This window comes from Panthera onca, chromosome A2 (assembly GCF_046562875.1).
Source record: "Panthera onca isolate mPanOnc1 chromosome A2, mPanOnc1 haplotype 2, whole genome shotgun sequence".
In the NCBI taxonomy this organism is placed as follows: Eukaryota; Metazoa; Chordata; class Mammalia; order Carnivora; family Felidae; genus Panthera; species Panthera onca.
This window is the reverse complement of record NC_138340.1, coordinates 135,083,609-135,104,958: the sequence shown is the minus strand read 5'-3', so window position 1 is coordinate 135,104,958 and position 21,350 is coordinate 135,083,609. Positions and strand designations below refer to the sequence as shown.

General features: G+C 37.5%; 1 protein-coding gene across 10 annotated transcripts in view; it reads right to left on the bottom strand.

Moving 5' to 3' along the window:
* Window positions 1-21,350, bottom strand: part of ST7 (suppression of tumorigenicity 7) — a 268,935-nt gene that overhangs the window by 140,706 nt on the left and 106,879 nt on the right. Inside the window, exon 1 of one of the 10 annotated variants that reach the window (XM_078440219.2) lies at window positions 5,607-5,690. The exons of the other annotated variants lie outside the window; for them this stretch is intronic. The gene's annotated coding sequence lies outside the window, so the exon portion shown is untranslated. Of the gene's footprint in view, window positions 1-5,606; window positions 5,691-21,350 lie in introns of those variants that run through there. 10 annotated transcript variants of the gene reach the window in all.

Below are 21,350 nucleotides of genomic sequence, written 5' to 3'. Positions count from 1 at the left end.
AGATACTAGATTAACTGTATATAAGACATCATGCTAACAATACTCACCAAACCATTAGAGGACAAATGCATAAAACATCCAGCTTAAAGTAACTAGTGTGATTTTTCCCCCTTAATTTCAGAAGGATTAAGGTAAAAAATCCAATCAGTGATCTAACAAGAATTTTAAATATATTTTTTCAATACTGCATGAAACAGTACTTTTAAAAGAAAATTTTAATGCCCTAAGAGAAAGACATTTACAAAAAATAGAAAAGTCTGAGGTTTGCTCCTGACTGATTCCTAGAAGTGGACAAAAAGATGTGTTTTATTTGCTCAACGAACATTTGTATGGAGCCTATTTTGAACCAGATACTGCCATATGTATTTTACAATATTTTCCAATCCTTATAACTACTGTGTGAAAAAAGTACTATTGTTCCCCTTTGACAGAGGGTAGAACAAGCACAGAAAAGTTAACTGATTTACTCAAACAAGTAGTCAGTGGTAGAAGCAGGATTTAAACCCAGTTTGTGCCCCTAACCACTTACACACTACCCTCCATGATACTCTGCCTCTCTTCTGGAGTACCAACGACATTTGGCGACTTTAGGCAGTTATTATTCAATAACTGTAGACATTCTTAGGGAGACAGAAGAATGAAAACAAAAGGCAAACAACGTATCTGTCTCCATAAAGTATGCCTGAGGTGTCTGTATCATTCATCTGAATAGAGTTCTACTTTACCACGTCCCAAGGTTCCTTTCACTGTGATAGTATATTTTTCCCCAGAAAAAGACCTGTTATATAATATACTATAATTTTCATTGTCACTTAATATCTTGTACAGTTTTCTATTTCAGAACATCCAGACCTACATCATTCATTTAAAATGCTACACTAGGCTGTGTGGAGGCCTAGCAATATAGTTAAATAGCCGATTGATTTCTCCCAGTGTTTATTACTGAATTTCTTCTGCTTTTCTCCCCAGGTCTCATTCCAGTAACCTGCTAATTTTCCATCCCACTTTAGTCCTAGTTTTCAACAACTGAAGGCCAGTCTCAGTGCTCCCTGGTGGGTGCCAGCACAGCCTGCCTTGACTTCTGAGAATCATTAGCCTATGATTTTTAGTTACTATGCTCTCCCTTTCTTAGTCTGAAGCTCACTTCTGCAATAGCCTACCATGTGCCTTAGTGCCTGAGCACCTCTCTGGACTCTGGACTTGATGTAAAACATTTCATTGCCTTCATCCACCCCGTAAGCTGGACCAATTACAGTGGCTGCATCTCTTTCCCAATTCTGGCTCCTACCCATGTATCTTGCTTTGCCAGAAGGAATTAGCTCTGCCTGCCCAGGTCTCAAGAAGTGCAAAATCGGGGCGCCTGGGTGGCTCAGTAGGTTGAGCATCCAACTTTGGCTAACACTTCATGAGTTAGAGCTCTGTGTCAGGCTCTGTGCTGACAGCTCAAAGCCTGGAGCCTGCTTTAGATTCTGTGTCTCCCTCTCTGTCTGCCCCTCCCCTGCTCGTGCTCTGTCTCTGTCTCTCTGTCTCTCTGTCTCTCTCTCTGTCTCTCTCTCTGTCTCTCTCTCGAAAATAAACATTAAAAAATTAAAAATTAAAAAAAAAAGAAGTGTAAAATCAAACTCAGCCAATAGGTAGTAATTAAACTTCTGCCTCCAAAGCCCAGAAGAGGTTGTCAATGGGATTTCACAGTAGACCCCTGCCTCTAAATATGGATGCAATTTTATGTTTAGTTTTAAAACTTGAACCAACAGGATTCTTAGAAAAATAGTAAAGAGTGAATAAAGGCAAAAATAAGAGTTACTCTAAGGGGAAAATGTGCAAAGATAATCTGGAGAAGATCTGGCATTTCTGAAATCAAAACATCTATTACTGAGTAGATCATGACTAATCTTTGTTTCAGGTGAGCTGAAGAGAAACACTAAATGAATAATGATGTAGGCCATTTTCAAATCTAACCTGTTCTCTTAGTTTTCTTCCTTCAGGCTAAAATTTTTAAGTAAGCCATTCAGAAGATATAATATTGTAGAATAACAGCAACTGAGGGGAATAGGGTAGAGGGTGAGGCCTGAGGATGACTTCAGTTAAGAGGTCTTAATGTGAAGTATTGCTTTCACTTACTGAAAGCACCAGGGCACCTGGGTGGCTCTACACCATATTTAAGAACGCACTGGGGTGCCTGGGTGGCTCAGTCAGTTGAGCATCCAGCTCTTGATTTCAGTTCAGGGTCATGGGATCGAGCCCACCACAGTTGATCTCTGTGCTGAGCATGGAAGCTACTTAAGATTCATATTCTCTCTCTCTCTCTCTCTCTCTCTCTGCCCTCTCCCCTACTCTCACACTCTCTCAAAAAAAAAAAAAAAAAAAAAAAAAGAGTGCACTGATATGAATATGATTTTCTTCCCCATATCCAATCCATATCACTGCCCCAGATAATTCTTCTAGGAAATATGAGGTTGAAAAAAATGTTTTCCCATTAATAAAAACTATTCTGCTCATAACATTAGTATATATGCTCTCACTTTAAAAATAAGTGACTGTTGAATTAGTCACTTAAGTGTATTAAGTAAACTGTGGATGAGTATTATCCTGCCAGAAAATTCTTATCCTCACTCTCACACCACTGGAGATTTCCAGTTAGGTCTAAAGGCCAGTAATAACCATAGATCAAGAGAGTTTCTGGTTTACCTAAAGTGGAAACTGTTGCCAAGGAAAAAGCAAATGGAACTTAGTTTAGTATGTTTTTTTAAGGAAAATCAAATGGAACATAACTTAGTATATTTTGCCTTTAATACCTCTTTCACAAACTGAACATGACATCTGAAGAACAAGACATTTCATGTTCAATGTTAACTTTTTACAGATCTCATTACCAGATCTTTATCCAACTGGTATGCTGATTAGGTTAACTCCCAGCTCTGAGCCACCTTATCTGTTTAGCCCACTGTGTTACTTGAGTATTATTACTTTCTATGCCTGCCATGATGCGGAAAAGGTTGGGAAGCCCTGAGTTAATCTTTATCAATTGTGCTATCTAGGCCTTACTTTGAATAGCCCATATTATCATATGACATCTTTGAAGAATGGCAACATGTCTGACCTAGAAAAGACCTCAGATTACCTCTTTCTAAATGGGGCTCTTCCAAATGTAAGTTTCATAAGATATTAAGAGATGTTAGTTTAATTGGGGTAGGGGTAATTTGAGAAATACTGGGTTTAAGTTAAACAGATTTTTTTTTAGTACAGCGTTTCTCAGAAGCTTCTACATGCTGAATACACTGTGACTCTCCAGGAAAAGGATTTAATATATTTATGCTTATTTAAGGGTAGATAGAGCTCTTGGAATACTTTTTTTTCAACTGTGGTAAAATATATATAGCAAAAATTTATTATCTTAACCATTTTTAAGTGTATAGTTCAGTAGCTTTAAGTACGTTCACACTGTTGTGCAACAAACCTCCAGAACTTTTCATCTTGCGAAACTGAAACTCTAAAGCTACATTAAACCACAACTCCCCATTTTCCCCTCTTCCCAGCCCCTGACAACCACCATTAAAATATCTTTAGAAAGTAATAATCCACAAAACATATTTTGGAAAACGCTTCTTTATCTCTTATGATTCATCCCCTCATTTTATTGATGAGAAAATGGGCCTATCCAATGTCACAAGTTAATAGTGAGTCAAATCTAGAACTTAGACTTCTGGACTTTCAGTCTGACTTCTATTCACAACACTGTGAACTGGACAGGTGAAGTAAGTTAATAATTATCCAAATTCTACCACCACATCCTCTGAAAATACTTGGTATCTACCAGGTCCACTTCAAATAAAGGACTAAGAATTAGGTAAAAAAATTTTCCGAAGTCACACTAAGTCCACAATTCTCCAAACTGGGGTGCATGAAACATCAGGAAGCACCAATTTAAGCATGCCATACCATCCTAGGACATCAATTTCATTTGATGATTAAATGACAATTAAATATTTTGATACTAAAATAATCTGGATATACTAAAAGGTAGGATGCAAAATTGACCTCAAAGGACTTCACTGTTGCAGCAGTGAGCTGCTTTGGCCTGTGGCCCCACCTGCCTAGGGCATCCATTCCCATATCTGTCTCTAGGGTTTCAGACAAAGAAAATGAGAAACACTTCACAGAGGGGAAGAATCTAAAATCTATAGCAAGACAACAGCTCAGGAGGGGCACCCTGAAAACCCAGAGCCAAACTCTACTTCCTCATACACCTAGGGGGTTCATGTCAATTCTGACGCTCTCATAGACTTGTGTCTCTCAGTGAGCATCCAAAGATTCCAGAGAAAGAACAAGTTGGGGAGTCTTTCAATAATAATAATGAATCAAAAGAATACAAAAATAAGTAGTATTGTCTATTGCTAGACATCAAGTTTAGGATGAAATGGGCAAGCTGGTAGTGGAAGAGAAGGGTTTAATTACACAAAAGTGTTTACTTGGAAGGTCCACTGTGTGATGACATTTAAATTCCAGTAGGTACTTCTTTCTATGTTTCTAAATCCACAAAACTTTAGGGGTACCTGGTTGGCTCGGTTGGAGGAGGATTCGACTCTGGACCTCCAGGTCGTGGGTTCGAGCCCCACACTGGGTGTAGAGGTTACTTAAAAGTAAAATATTTAAAAATAAATAAATCCACAAAACATTACATAGCTATACTGCCCATTCACTTTTGCAATGTACTTAACTAAGATTCAATTATATCTAATCACATTTCACAAAAGTGAAAATGAAAATTTTTTTTCCTTTTTTCCTGAAAAGTACCCAAAGAGAGAAGTTAAAAACTTTTAAAAATAATTCTGGGGGTGCCTGGGTGGCTCAGTCGATTAAGTGCCCAACTTTAGCTCAGGTCATGATCTCGCAGTTTGTGAGTTCAAGCCCCACGTCGGGCTCTGCGCTGACAGCTCAGAGCCTGGAGCCTGCTTCGGATTCTGTGTCTCCCTCTCTCTCTCTGCCCCTGCCCTGCTTGCACTCTGTCTCTCTCTCTCAAAAATAAACAAACATTAAAAAAAAAATTCTGCAGAAACTAGAAGAATAAGCTATTTTCTTTCAGATCTTGAAGGTATTAGCTTTCATCCCTATGCTACTGCCAACATTCTAAACTTCAGAAATAGCTGTCAGATTCTCAAATATAAAATGTATAGTGAAAATTTCCTTGCCTTTATTTTAGCTGTGCCTAAGCAGCTGGCTTGAGGCAGCTGGCAACCAGAGAACAAAATGTAGCAGCACAGCGAAGCCAAGCACCTCCTTGATTAATATCACGTGCCAGGGCAAGGTCGGCGTCAGCTCCACTTGGCATTTCCTTTTAACCTGTCTCAAAAGCTCCCTTCTCAGAATATCTACATCAGTATGTTAATCCTGGCACTGGGTTCTGGGTATTCATTCTCCCCTCAGCTGCTCCCTGCTTTACATCCTCTAAAATCTACCCCATGCCAAAGTGAAAGGCAAAATGGTACATTAGTCAAAGACACAGAGAATGAGTGCCACATAAGGTGAGAGGCATGTGCCATGAATATTAATGCAACCCAAGCAATTATAATTATTACAATGGGAGCTGGCACAGCTTAGTTACTCACCACACAGAAAAGGCTGCAGTTAACCAGGGTGAAGTTTAGGAAGCTGTGCTGGAGTCACTCAGAGAAGGCCTTCAGTTTTCTGAGTCATAACTCTGGGTTCCCAACTCCCCAGTACAGCCAATTACTTTCAGGAGCACGGCTAAATTCTCAGAATAAATTTGAATATGCACTAATTGAAGATAACGTGACATGATATAGACGGGTGGTAGTAAAGCAGAAAAAACATAGGATGAAACAATTTATAAGAAAGTTAAAATGATTCTTAGCAATTGCTGGTTCATTCATAAAGAACCTACTCTAAGACTGTTGCATTAAGTGGAATAAATTAATATTAGTAATAAAAACAATTTAGTACTGAATCAGAGCCATCACCCACCCTGAGGCATAGAAAGAAAATGCTTTTTATAAAAGGGAAGAATAGTAAAAAAGGAAAAGGAAGAAATAAAAGATACTCATCATGCTTAAAATGTGCATTTATGGTGGGAACAGTAATTTACTTAAATGAGACGAGTGTCCTAAACTGTGAATCCTATAATAATATATGGTGTTGCCTTTCACTCTTTATAGCATAAATGAGATTTCCAAACAGACCTAAACTATCAGACTTGCTAAATCTTCCCATACAGATCTAAAAACAAAATAAAGATTATATTTGGAAGCACAAAATAGAAAATTAAGCAGCTTAACCAGCTTCAAGAAAATACTCCATACACTGTATCCCAGCTCAGCCAACAGCGTGCCAATAAATATCTGTTGGATCCAGAATGAAATATCACTGCATAGAATTTAAGGGAATTTAAGAGAATTTATTGGAAGCCTCCTTGCTAATACAGTTGAGGAAAAGCACTAGAAAGGTAATATATGAATTATTGGTTAAGGGTCTGACAAGTTTCTCTTCGACCAAACTTTAATCAGGCTCTTCTGAATCCTCTTCCCAACTGGGCCTTGACTTCTGGACTTGCATGTCTCTCTTTGCATTGCCCAATTGTAGCAAGAATCCTGTTAAGTAGGTTTAGCCAGAATCCCCCACCCTTGATATCTGATCGTCCTCAATATGTGACCCAATTCCTCATCCTCCACCATCCCCCAAGTAGTATCACTCTGGCCTGCCTTCAGCAAGAATTCTCTTAGGTCAGTTTAGCAACGATAACCTACCCTCTTAGTAAGTTTCCACCCATCCATTCCCTTCTACCGCTATCCTGCTCCTTAGCTATAAATCCCCACTTTTCTTTGTTGTACTCAGAACTGAGCTCAGTTCTGGGCGCTTTGATGCTTCAGTCAATTAAGCATCTGACTCTTGATTTCAGCTCAGGTAATAATCTCACAGTTTGTGGGATGGAGCCCCAAGTCAGGCTCTGCACTGAACCTGGAGCCTGCGTAAGATATTCTCCCTCTCTCTCTCTCTCTCTCTCTCTCTCTCTCCCTCCCTCCCTCCTCCCTCTCCTTCTGTGCCCTCTCTCCCTCCCTTAAAATAAATAAATAAACATTAAAAAAAAAGAATTGAACTCAGTTGTATACTGAGGTCTCTTTCCCTTATCACAATAGTCCTGAAAAAAAGTTTGTTTTTACTCCTTAAACAGCTATCAAGCTCTAGTTCTCTTTGACATGTCTTAGTCACTGTGTCACTCTAGAAAATAGCTTCTCAGTTCTTCAAAATGTTAAACATAGTTACTACATGACCCAGCAATTCCACTCCTAAGTATATACTCATGAGAATTGAAAACAAAGATCCCCACAAAAATTTGTACACAAATGTTCACAGCAGTATTAATCATAAAGCCAAAAAGTAGAAACAACTCAAATCCCCATTAAATGATGAATGGATAAATAATAAGCAGTATATCCATATAAGAGAATCATATTCAGCAATAATAAAGAATGGAGCACAGACACATGCCACAACACGGGTGGACCTTGAAAACATTATGCTAAATGAAAAAAGCCATCCACAAAAGGCCATATGTTGTATGATTCTATTTACATGAAATTTTCAGAATAAGAAAATCCATTGAGACAGAAAGCAGATTAGTGGTTTCCAGGGAATGGGGAAGGGGGAAATGAGAAGTGACTGTTAATGGGTACAGGGTTTCTTTCAGGAATGATGCAAACATTCTAAAATTAGATAGTGGTGATGGTTGCACAACTCTGGAAATACTAAAAACCACTGAATTGCATACTTTAAAAGGGTAGATTTTATGTATGCTAACTACATTTCAATAATGCTCTTATGAAAACAAGTCCTTGCCAGGATTCATTTGTTCAACTGCTGAGGGCCTTCTATAATCCAGGCACTGGGAATATAGCAAACAGACATGATTCTTGCCCTCCTAGAATTTACAGCCTTACGAACAAAGTCTGGATTTAAATCCTGGCTCACTACTTACTATAATCTGGGAAAGTATCTTACTTCTTTCATCTACCAACAAGGCTAAAGGTAGTACTCAGTGATTGGCACACTGCAAGGGCTCTACAAATGTTACTTATTAAGTGAATATAAAGGCTGATTATAAATGCCAAGAGAAAGAAAGAAAATGAATAAAATGGGAGGGCTTAGATCAGGAGGTTAGAAAAGGTATCTCTTCAGGAAATGACACTTGGGCTAAACACTGAAGGATCAATCAGTTGAAAGTAGAAAGAACCTACAGACAAAAGTGTGACAAGGTCTTAAGGCAAGGAACAGCTTGAAGCATTCCAGAAAATGTGTATGGTTAGAGGACACTAAACAAGTGAAGAAAAAATAAGCAGGAGCCAGAATATGCTGTGTCTTGTAGACCAAAATAAGTATTTTAGATTTTATTTTAAGTACAATGGAAAATCACTGAAGGCTTTCAGCAGAAGGGTGACATGACCCAAATTATATTTCAGAAGGATCCCTGGCTGCTGTGAGGGGACATGCAGTCAGAAGGCTACTGCTGCATTCCAGAGGAAAAATAATGGTGACTTAGACTACACTGTGGTAGAAATCCCACTAATTTTGACTGGGCTGAGGCACACAGAAAAGAAAACAAGGATTTTCAGCAGAATTCCTTCTCTTCTGTTCTACATATGCAGCCTGCACTGGATAGAACACCAAAAGGAAGAGTGAACACAGTACAGAAGCATAACCAGGGGCATCTGGGTGGCTCAGTCGGTTAAGCATCTGACTTCAGCTCAGGTCACGATCTCACGGTTTGTGAGTTCAAGCCCGCGTCGTGCTCTGTGCTGACAGCTCTGAGCCTGAAGCCTGCTTTAGATTCTGTGTCTCTGTCTCTCTGTCCCTCCCCCACTTACACTCTGTATCAAAAATAAATAAAATGCAAAAAAATAATAATTAAAAAAAATAGAAGTGTAGCCAACCAACTAGAATGAAAAGGCCCTCAAATTCCTAGTTCTACTCCCAACCAGCTATGGAATCTTGGCAAAAACTACCCCTTGAACTTGGGTTCCTTATTAGTATACCTCACAAGGTTACTCTAACACTTAACTAACAATACATGTGAGAATGCCTCTGGAGTATCAATCAGGAAGAATGCTCTATAGGTGCTAGTCAATTTAAGAGACTGAAAACAAAAACAAAATACAGATTGTGATTACTCATTTGTTCTTCCTTAAGGTCCAGTTGTGTTTTGTTTTGTTTTGCTTTGCTTTCATGAACATGTGTTAAGCTTCTTCAATATACTCTAGCCTGTAAAGTACATATAGCAGGGACCCATCTACTTCTGTTCCATGGCACTTATTTGCAAGGAAACCCTTAGAGTTGTTGCAGATAAAAGTCCTCTCCCATAAACGTATCTCTGGGGAGCAAATGTTACTTAAAGAAATCTTTTCCCTAAAGAAGCCTGGGCCAAGGAATATACTCACCTTATGAAGCAACCAATACAAGGATTGATTTTAGGAGATACCCTGGCAAAGTTCATAATGAAACTATCCTGTTTATATGCTTAAACTTCTGCTGAAATTAATAAATTATACCCAAATTGCACCTGAAAAACATAGCATTTTGGTCTTGCCACTGGTGAAGACACTCCTGTACATATTTAGAGCCACCACCTTTTGTGAAACATATTTGTATTAAGGGTACACTTGGGACTTTTCTCAAGTTAATTAAATAGCTGTGAAAAAAAAAGCAAATTCTTCTGAGACCTTTCTGTAAGCCCCTGACAGAAGCCTATAGGAAAGTAGTTTTTTAATTACCTTGATATTTCATTAATGTTTTTGCTGACTTTTTATGATAATTATATCACATTTCTTGTTAAAAATGTTCTAAGAAAGTGTTAACTAGGAAAAGCAAAGGGATATGTGTTTATTTACCAGTATGTTGAGGCAGATAATGAAAAAGAAAAAAAAAACCTTTTGCATGTACACTGTCCCATAAACTTTTATCTTCAATAGAACTAAATAAATTTTGTTTTACAGTTTAGTAAAATACCATATTAAAAAGCCAAGGTAGGGGCACCTGGATGGCTCAGTCGGTTGCGTCTGACTTCAGCTCAGATCGTGATCTCACAGTTTGTGGGTTCAAGCCCTACATCTGACTCTGTGCTGACAGCTCAGAGCCTGGAGCCTGCTTCCAATTCTGTGTCTCCTTCTCAATCTGCCCTCCCCTGTTCATGCTATATTTCTCTCTCAAAAATGAATAAGCACTAAAAATTTTTTTTAATAAAAAAAGTTTAAAAACCCAAGATAACAAAACAAAAAACATCTTTAATGTTATATTATGTCATAGCTATGTTAATTACTAAATAAATATGAGGAAATCTATTTCCCTGGATAGGGATTTTAATGTTCTGCAAATTAGTATACTTCAAATCTTACACACAGTGATAGAAACTGTTATAAATAATACCTATTGGAAATTGCTGTAAATGGCACACACAGGTATAAAATTATGTCCCATGGGTGAAGGAGACACCAAAGGATAACAGTTTTACAAGTATTTTCTGAGTTATACTGTGTAGTAAACTAGGCCTCTGTAGAAAAAAGAAACCATGAAAGCAACAGATGTAATTATTTCACACAAATGTAAAATTAAATATCTTCCTCTACTACCTCTCAACTGAATGAAACACAGTGAATGGAAACACAAGCTTTATCATTCTGAAAACTTTTTATCTTTGTCCTGGGCTTAAAGCAAAAAAAAAAAAAAAAAAAAAAAAAAAAAAATTAAAAAAAAATTAAAAAAAAGAAAAGAAAAGAAAGGAAAGGAAAAGAAAAGAGAAGAAATTGGAGCTGTATTTTATCATTTATATAAAATCATCACTGACATTATAAAAAGAACCTTATTGCCCACATTTTCTTTCTTATTTAATTCTGCCTAGAACTTTAAAAGAGAACTGAGTGAAATTAAAAACAAAAACAAACACTTAAGATTCTACATTCAGTTATTTTTTATTTTGATTGAGATATTTTTCCATTTACAGGACAATGCCCCTATCAGAGTATGCTAAAAAAAAAAAAATCAGTATTTTAAAATATCATTAGATATAGATTCATTAGAGAGTCTCAGCAAAGTTAAAGCCAAATAATTTCTTAACTTTTTCTTTTCTTCCTCTTGAAAGATGTTAAAAACTAAAAGAAAGTTCCCAGCATTTTGTGCTCCACCCTATCTGACTGTCTGTGTGGAAGATTAAGGCACCAAGATCTCTAACTGAAGTGACTGAACTAACCCATTACTTTGGCACAGAAAAATCAAACTAGCTTGGTTACAGGGAGTGCTGGCTAAACTCAGGATATTCCATTTCTTCCTTTGTCTCTTGTCCTGATGCCTATTCAATGTATACAGAATACAAAATTACATTCACTTTGTCCCTACAAAGAATCTGAACTTAATTTACCTATGACAAACTATTATAATTATATCTTTTGAGGAGATCTCAAAAATTTATCATATCCTAGAAAATTTAGCACATATAAAATATGTTAATGCTCTAGAAGAGGAAAAGAGAATAATTAAACACATAAACTGAACTGCTATTGTTGCTTGGCATTCTAATAGAAGGCTAACTCATTGAAATAAATCCCATAGATTACTATGAAAATGTGACTGAATTTCATATCACAATGAGCAAACCATTAACAAGCTACCAGCTTTAATGAACCAATACTGATTCTGATCTCCATGGCAGTACATGTATAATTAGAATGAGCTCCCTGCTTGAAGGCTAAGCAAGAGTAAGATAGGGTCACTGTTGGCAAGATTACTTACCATCTGCTATGGACTGAACTGCCGCCCCCCCCCCCCCCCGAAATTCATATGTTGAAGCCCTTACCCTCAATGTGAAAGTATTTAAAGATGGGGCTTTGGGGGTAATTAGGTTTAGATGAGGTCCTAAGAATGGAGTCTTCATGATGGGATTAGTGCCCTTAGAAAAAGAGACATCAGGCAGCTTTCTCTCTCCCTCTCTCAACCTCTCTCCCTCCTTCCTTCCCTCTCCCTCTCTCTCTCTGTCACGTGAAGAGACAGCAAGAAGGCCGTTGTCTGAAAACCAGGAAGAGAGTCCTCACCGTGGAAGTGAATGGCCCAGTATGTTGAGCTTGGAATTCCCAAACTCCATACTGTGAGAAAAAATCTCTGCTGTTTAGGCCACTCAGTCTATGATGGCAGCCTGAGATGACTAATACTCCAACAAATCAGTGACAAACAAGGCACCCTTTTGAATAGAAAACAAACTTAGGAATACAATCTGAAAAGAGGCCTAAATTCTTTTTTTTAATGTTTACTTATTTGAGAACATGCATACATGCACAAGCAGGGGAGGGGCAGAGAGAGGGAAAGACAGAATCCCAAGCAGGCTCCACATTGTCAATGCAGAGCCCTAAGTGGGGCTCAGTCCCACAAACTGTGAGATCATGACCTCAACTGGAATCAAGAGTCAGTCAGTTAAGTATTGAGCCACCGACGTACCCTGAAATTTGCCTACATTCTTAAGCTTTATCCTGCATATCAATTTTCCAAAAGACAACCAGTGTGAATATTATTTATTTTCTTTTTTTGTAATAGCGATGGCTACATGTTTCCTTTTAACATCAGTATTGCCTTTCAGTACCATTTATACATAATCCTCCATCTTTGTTATGCCTATGGATCCAGACCTGTCATTTACAGTACTACCTCGACTTAAAATCCTCCTCTGTACCTTTGCAGAAGTAAAATTCAATCTCACTGAGTGATATTTTCTGGAAAGTAGAGCATTTACATGTAACTTTCTCTTATCACTAAATCTGGGATTCAAATCATTTATGTAAGTTGTTCTCTGGGTATCTAATTAATTTACATGAAAAATCATTTCCATCAAACTACTTGCAAAAGCATCCCAAGTTATTTCTACTCCCCTCACTTGTCCCTCTCGGCCAGCAACACACACACACACACACACACACACACACACACACACACACACATTATAGAAAGTAAAATTCAAATAAATTTCATCAAGCAGGCCAGTAAAAAAGCTGGGCTAATGAGCTTGAATCTTGTGAAACCTGCCCTCCCTGTTTCCCCTGTTAGTGAAGGAGTCTTTAGAACTGAATTGCGTGACTGGGACTGTAGGAAAAAAGCCAAATTCCCTACCACCCACTCACCGCAGGGACCTGAGACTCCATGTCCTGGAATTTCAATTCCATGATGTTTGTAATTAGCTTCACAAGGACAGGAATTAGATTCCTTTTCCTACTTGTTTATGGGAAAGGCAATATTACCTTAAACATTATTGTAATTATTTTAAAATATACTGTAAACTATCATTTTAATGGAATTACTTTCATTATTACCTATTTAGCTTTCACACACACTTATATCCTGTCTTGAAATCATATTGTGGATTCTATTCAACATTACACCCTAGATGTATTTCTTAAGTATTTAGTCTATACTTTTTGTTGAAATGACTTGATGAAATTTTACTATGTTGTGGTAGCATCATAATATACCAGTTCCTTTTCTTTTTTTTTTTTTTTAATTTTTTTTTTAACGTTTATTTATTTTTGAGACAGAGAAAGACAGAGCATGAACGAGGGAGGGTCACAGAGAGAGGGAGACACAGAATCTGAAACAGGCTCCAGGCTCTGAGCTGTCAGCACAGAGCCCGATGCGGGGCTCGAACCCACGGACCGTGAGATCATGACCTGAGCCGAAGTCGGACGCTTAACCGACCGAGCCACCCAGGCGCCCCTACCAGTTCCTTTTCTATAAACATTGAGGTTAATTCCAATCATTTTGCTATTATGGAAAACAACAGGACCTGATCGTGATATATACACATATCTCCTTGGGATAGATTCCTAGAGATGGAATTACTAAGCCAAAGGGTTTGAGCAATTTTTCCACTTCTCCTATGGCTTGATTTTTGTTTCCAAAAAGGGCTGTGCAAATTTTACTGAAAATCTGCCAACAGAAGATGTTCTCTTTGTGATGGGAGGAGCGACTACTTCAGTAATTATAAAATATCTATGTGCTATAAACTTGAGTGAGATCTTTGATCATGAATTATGCTAAACATTTTCTCATGTTCACTTTATGAATTGTATTTCCCTCTGTGTAAGCTGTTTTGTCCATTCATCTATAAAAGTCTCAGTGTTTGGGGGATAAAAATGAACAAGCACTTTATAGATGTTCTTTTTCAGTCACATTGGCACAAATCAACCTTCCACTTTGCTACTGTCCTATTAAAAATCTGTTATCACTGAGCATATATTTTAAATATTGTTCAAATCTATCTTTTTCTTTACTTCTATTCTTTTAAAACTACAAAAAAAATCCTTTCACAATTCTATTATATATTCTGTTCTATTTTCTTTTGGTCTTTCTAGAACATGATTTTTTTTTGTTAATTTCACTACTTCATCAAGTTCACTAATTTATTTCAAATTTATATTGTGTAACAGTAAAAGATGATATAACTACTTTTTTAAAAACTGCTATCAGCTTCCCAACACCACTGTAATCCTTCCTTTTTTGGAGAAAACATATTTTATTATAGTTTATATATTGTTGAATCTATTTCTAAACTCAACTATTGTTCCACAGATCTGGGTTCACACTTTTTAATCATTATTACTCATTGCTCTTCTTTTTGGAAAGTTTCTTGGGAAGCTCCCATGTTTATTTTTCCATTAGATCATCCTTTCAAGTTCCCCCCAAAATCCCAGAATGATTTTGGCTGAAGTGGTATTACATGCATAAATTAGCTTTGAAAGGTCAGGGGTTGGATTTACAAATTAAAATGCTGCACACAGATAGAAAAAATGCTTTGGCTTTCTAATATTTGTTTTTAGTTTCTCTCAGGGTGAAGAAGTTTCATGTTCATTTTTGAGACTTCTGTTGTCTATAACAAGTTCTCTATAATTCTATTTTCATGTCCTGCCTTTACTTACTTCAGAACATACTTGAAGGCCCACCATCTCTTCTAGCTACAAAACCCCTGGAAACAGGCAAGGTCTCCCACTCAACTGGAATCATGAAAGAGGTAGAGGGAAATTAGCTCCAGCACTGTAATTAGAAACCTTTCCTTTATTACACTGGTGTTGGAGTCATGAGCTACCTGATATCCTGCTTGCCTTGTCTGCATTTCTTGCTTCAACTGATTCCATAGCCTCCAGACTCATTTTGTCCTCCATTACCCATATGGTCTTCTTTAACTAGCCAGTATCTAGCCCCACCTATGATCTGTCTCCACTGGATCCAGCCTACCCTGTCCAGGTTGCTTGCCACCCCCAGCCCTTCACACCAAATGATTCCATTGTGCATGCATCAACTGGTTACACTGGTCAAATGGATGTGAAATATAAAAACTAAATTCTAATACTTAATCAAACAAATGCTTAAAATTTGTAGAAGCCTAAGGCCCACAGTCAGAAATAAATTAAAATATAACTAACAATTAGTTTTCATTGAATATCAAGAGTACAATCCATGGTACTTCTGACCAAAGGCACTACACCTCCATGAAATGAAGAGTATGAGGGATGACATAATTCTCAATTCCATAATAAATCTAGATCCATATGTCTAAAATTAGCAGGAAATTTCACATACATACCAGAAATACTACACACATAAACATACATACACACACATATGAAACTTTACCATGTTTTGTGTTCATTCTAGCACTTGTTAAGCAAAAAAAACATGTTTTAACTTAAACACTCTTTTTCTTTTCCATTTAAATAATAATCTATTCAAGAGCAGGAATTATATGTGATATTGCTTTGAGGCCTCAACAGCAGTTGCATAAATATGGTCAATCAATTGACTTAGAACCTGGGTTAAAATTTTTCTGTATTGTAATTTCTCATAAGATACAGGTTAGATATGAAAAATTTATAATTCTTACGCAATTTTTGATACTTAGCTTCCTCTTAAGAATTATGATATTCAATTTCGCCACAATGAATCAAGAAATCAAAGCAAATTTAGCCTTCAAATAATAAGAACAATGTGTCTTCATGAAAAGGAGGTTAACAACCAACAGAAAAGATGTATAACAAACTGATATTAAATAAAACATATTTTAAGTTTTTCACATTAACTACTTCTTATGCAAATCGATTTCATTAATTTCTGAAGATAGATAAAGCTAAAGAAAACTGAATGCTTACGTTTTGCCAGGAAATAAAAACAAAAAATACATCATGCAAACTTTATGGGAAATAACTGCTCTTCTACAAAAACAAAATGTGTTACTGATTTCCTTGTCTTATTTAGATAGATAACCTGACTGGCTAAAGAATAATCTATTCTCAAAAAGCAAAAGCAGATGTGTTTCCAACGACTCACTCACACAAGTTAGTCAACACTCCTGATACTCTTGATACCCACTTGCAAATGTAACATTAAGAATTAAAAAATAAAAACTTATGAAAAATGAGCTTGCTTTCCAATGACAGCTTGTAGAAATCCTGAATCTGTGGCTCCCACACAAGAAACAGCTGTTATCCTAAGTCAGCGTACTCGAGGCACTGCCTCAAACCAACTGGGATTCTGCAAAACATCCCACTTTGATAGGATTACTATAGCTGCCAGACTCTACAGATGGGAACAGGACTTGAAAAAGAATCAGAAGGGATCTTGATTTTTAACCCTCTTACTTTATATTTATAGCACAAATTGTTGGTCCCAACAAGTTAAAGTGACAGGCCCATGTTCACATACTACATAGCGACAAAACTCAGGTACCTTGACTCACATCACTGTCTTTTTTCAAAGCTTCCTGTTAAGAGGAAAAAGTAAGTCTGAATAAAAAAGGCTCTTGTACTATATTCAAATTCATGATTTAGTACAGGTCTGAAATAACTAGTTGATGTTAGAGGTCTTTAACAGGGCTTTCATTTGCTATGTTTAGGCATTTGAAGCCAACTAATCAAGTACAGACATGTTGGTACCTAACTCAATCAAACAATCTCCTATTAGGAGAAGCCCTAACTCAAAGCATGTAAACAAACATCTCACAATTCCCTAAGGCTTAGTTTTTAACTTTAAGAAATTCACATCAAATCAACACTATGGAAAAAAGCATCAATTATATCCAAAACATAATGTTGAGTTCTATATGAAAAACAGATAAGAAACAAACAAACAGAAACAGTCCTTAGCCTAACAAATCTGAAATTTTAGTTTTAGTTTTGTCCTGGGCCATTTATTATTCATACATAGGGCATAAGAAAGACATATTAAGAGTGAATGTACATATAGCATATCATTATACTGTATACCTAAATCGAATACAATGTCATATGTCAGTTATACATCAATTTTTAAAAAGAATGAATGAATACATAATAATATAAATTAGTGTAATACCGCACTAAGCATATTTACGAAAAACTTTACACTGGGCACAATTTAAAATCATTATATCTTAAATAGTCTACCTTTCAAATAATTAGAGAAAATAAAAGGAATCAATGAAAACTAAATTTACAGCCTTACATGATCCACAAGCCAATGATAAGCATCCCCTCTATTTATTTCATCCCAGATACTGACACAATGTTGAAATGGACAGGACTGAAGTTAGGACCCCGCCACATACCACCAGAATCCTCCCACACGGTGACTGTGATGTAAAAGAATCCCTTATATATACAAAGCTCCTTCCAACTTACACTTTATTCTATTTTATCTCGCTTAATCTCACGTAACTCACAACTCTGAGCAAGAAACGTACTCTTCAGTAATGCACTGAAACCCTTTTTTCACTTGACACAAATCGACATTCTCATCTCACCTGGCTCATTAAACTGCAACAAAAAGTCAAACTGCCATTTGAAAAGAAGGAGGAGTACCAGAAAGGTGGGGACCTGGAACTGACTGAAACATGAACACCAACAGGACCTAATATTTTATCAGGTAAATAAATTCCCACTACCCCACTGAGGAAACTGGGACTTAGGTAGTTAGGTATAGCATAGGGGTTGGAGTATGGGTTACCTAATCACAATGATCTGAGTGGAAAGCCCAGATCCAGCAATGGCAAATTGTGTGATCTGGGATTCCTCATTCAATTTCTCTACACCTCAGTTTTTTCACATACAAATTAGGGAATAATAATAGTACCTACATCACACAGAGGGTTAAATCAATCAAATCTATTCCTTAGTATAGTGAATTACTTTTTAGTAATTGAACAGTTACTAGATAACTGTGAACCACTATTTTTTTTTTAAGTTTATTTATTTGAGAGAGAGAACATAAACAGAGGAGGGGCAGAGAGAGAGGGAGAAAGATGATGGATCCCAAGCAGGCTCCATGCTGTTAGTACACAGCCTGACATGGGGTTTGATCTCAAGAATTGTGAGATCATGACCTGAGCCAAAATCAAGAGTCTGACACCTAACCAAATGAACCACCCAGACGTACCGTGAACCACTATTATATATAACTATGATTATTATTATTAAGCTGTCCAAGGCCACGTGACTAATAAGAGATGAAGTAAAAATGTCAACTAAGAGCCAATGAATGTGTGTCAGAGGGTTCTTGTACCACATCATCCCTAAGCACAATGGCTAATGTTCCTAATTCATCTGCTTTTCCTTATTCCTAGCCCACGTCTTCCATCTTTGCAAAGGAATATCATGAGATGGATGTATTGCTAAAACCCAAATTTATTTGTCTGCTGCACCTCCCTGTATGCCCAGCAGAGAATTCCATAGCAGTTACATCCATCAAAAATACCAGTTGTTTTTTTTAAACAAATAAAATAAAATAAAATAAAAATTAATATGTCAGGAAACTGCTCACATAGAACTCAGCAGGTGAAACTGTTCTGTTCCTCACCCACAAATATGTACTTGACAAATTACCAAATAAACCAAAGCAAACAAAAAAAACACAACATGGCACCCTGCCCTCAAGCCCAGCACATTTATAGTATAGACCCAGTGTGATAAAGGAATAACCAGAGAAAGGCAAAAATCACTTATACTCTGTGTTCATGGTGTACTTTTAAGAACAGAAGAGAAGCACACCAAGAATAAATGTCACCTTCCAGGCACACTAAGAGCCCAGGTCTACCCACCTCCACCTGTAGCATGAGCATGCATCCTGCTATAAGCACAGCAGAGAAGAGGAGTTCCTGAACCCCAGAGGACTGTTATAACAGGCTTGCACTGCAGCATCTGAGGATATAGCCTGACAATTCCAAAAATGCAGAAGGTCAGCAGAGATGCATTACCAAGCAATGCCTCTGCTCCACTGACGGTATTCTTGTTTTATGGCTTTGGTATGCTGCTCACACCTAAAGGGATGCATGTACAGGTTTTAAAATACAAAATGTAGTGAGTGCTTGGTGTGCACGGGAAAGCTAGGTAAGGTCAGAACTATCTAGAAAACTGTTTTGGTACATCACTCTCCCAAAAACCACACACGGCAATCTCTACTCTCTCCCATGTAGCTACTTCCCACCAAGCTTAAACTATGGAAACAACTTTCTCTTTCTTACCACCATATCTGCAACATCTAGCCTAACTCCTGGAACTTGATAGGTGCTCAGTGAACAGTTGTTAAGTAATGGATGGCTAGAAGAAGACAACCCACTGAGACCGGAGGGAATCCACAAAGGAAGACTGGACTGGGGATGAAGCAGTGCAAATCTGGTGGCCTACAACCAGATTTGGTTGGTAAGAAAGAGGCTTGTGGCTATCTCTCCCTAATTTCAGCCAGTGCTCGAAGGCAAGACGCAGAAGCACTACATACAAACGGAAATACAGAGAGGCGTCAAAGGACCAGGGCAAAGATCCCAGTGAGTAATGGTGCTGAGAAGCTTAGCAAAGGGAATCCATGTTTAGCTCCAGCACCTCCCAGGACACAGAAAAGCCTGTGTCCACTGCCAGAGCTGAGAGCCCAGCAGACTAGGGCTGTTACTGCTATTGTTCAGATGCCCCAATCATTCTTCCAAAGCTTCCTGGAGAAGACCCTGGCTTTACCGATTATTTTGGTTTGAGTAGATGATTGTTTCTTTTGTTAAAACACTGTGTTTCGTACAAACTGTCTGACTTTCTTCCTTTAATTAAAATTTCCCTATGAAAAACAGCTAAAAACCTAAATGCTCAACAATAGGAAAATGATTAAATGCTCCATGCCATAAAATAGAACATAGCCATTTAAAATGTCATCTTTGAATAACAGTTAATAAGATACAGAAAAGAGTCATAACAAAATGTTAAGTGAAAAAATGGAGGATACAAAACTGCACAAAGAGTGTGAAGCATCTCACTGATTAGACAAAAAAAAAACCAAAAACTGGAAAAAAATTACTTCTCAGTATGGGACTACTAATGATCATATAACTTTCTGTACTTTCCAAACTATCTACAATGAAGACGGTTTATTTATAACATAAAAAGTTATTTATTATTAAAAGAAAAAGAACAGATAAGAATAATTACTTTCCTCAAAAACTAACTGTCAATGTCAGCTGGAAGGTTACAAAGCTATACCTCCAAAAGCCTTTCTGGTAGTTATGGAAAAAAATCGGCTGAAAGCAAAACATACCACTCAACCCATTTAGTCTCCTGCAGGTAGGGTTGCAGACATTAGCACAACAGGTCCTGGGAGAACAATAACCTTTATAGTGAAATTACACACCTACCAGAAGGAGAGTGACCCTGGAGAAAATTTAATGATGGCCCTTTAACTGCACCATACTAATAAATGATGCCATTTTGTTTTTGTTTTTGTTGTTAAATCTTCCCTTTCATATCTGCCCTGTGAAATATTCTGGGAAACCAGAATCACAAGGCCTTGGACACTAACGCTTTTACTTGAGAACTCTGCATAAATTATTGATGACACAGAGACTGCACTGTGTTCAAAGAGTCTGCAGCAGATGAAAAGCTTTTATTTTGGTAAAGAGCAAGAGAATGGGAATAAAAACATGTGGGTGGCTAGACTCTACTAAGGGTTGCCAACCTTCATATTTCCTTTGGCCTTTGTTGTGTGCTCTTCTCCATTTCCTTCAGATAATTTCCTACATTGGTTAACAGCACTCCCATCCATTCAGTTCCTCATGCTAGAAACTTGGGAGCATCCTTGATTTCTCCATCTATCTCACTCCTCTTGCCCAACTCAACAAGCTCACTAGTTCTACTCTGCAAATACATCCTGAACACATCATCCTCCCCCCGCCTACCACTCCCACCCTGATCCATGACCCCATCACCTCCCATCTTACACAACAGGTGTCAGGCTTCCACTCCCACTCCACCATCATAGCCCTACTGGCCTCTCTCCTGCACTGGGAGGACTCATGCTCTTTTCCCGCT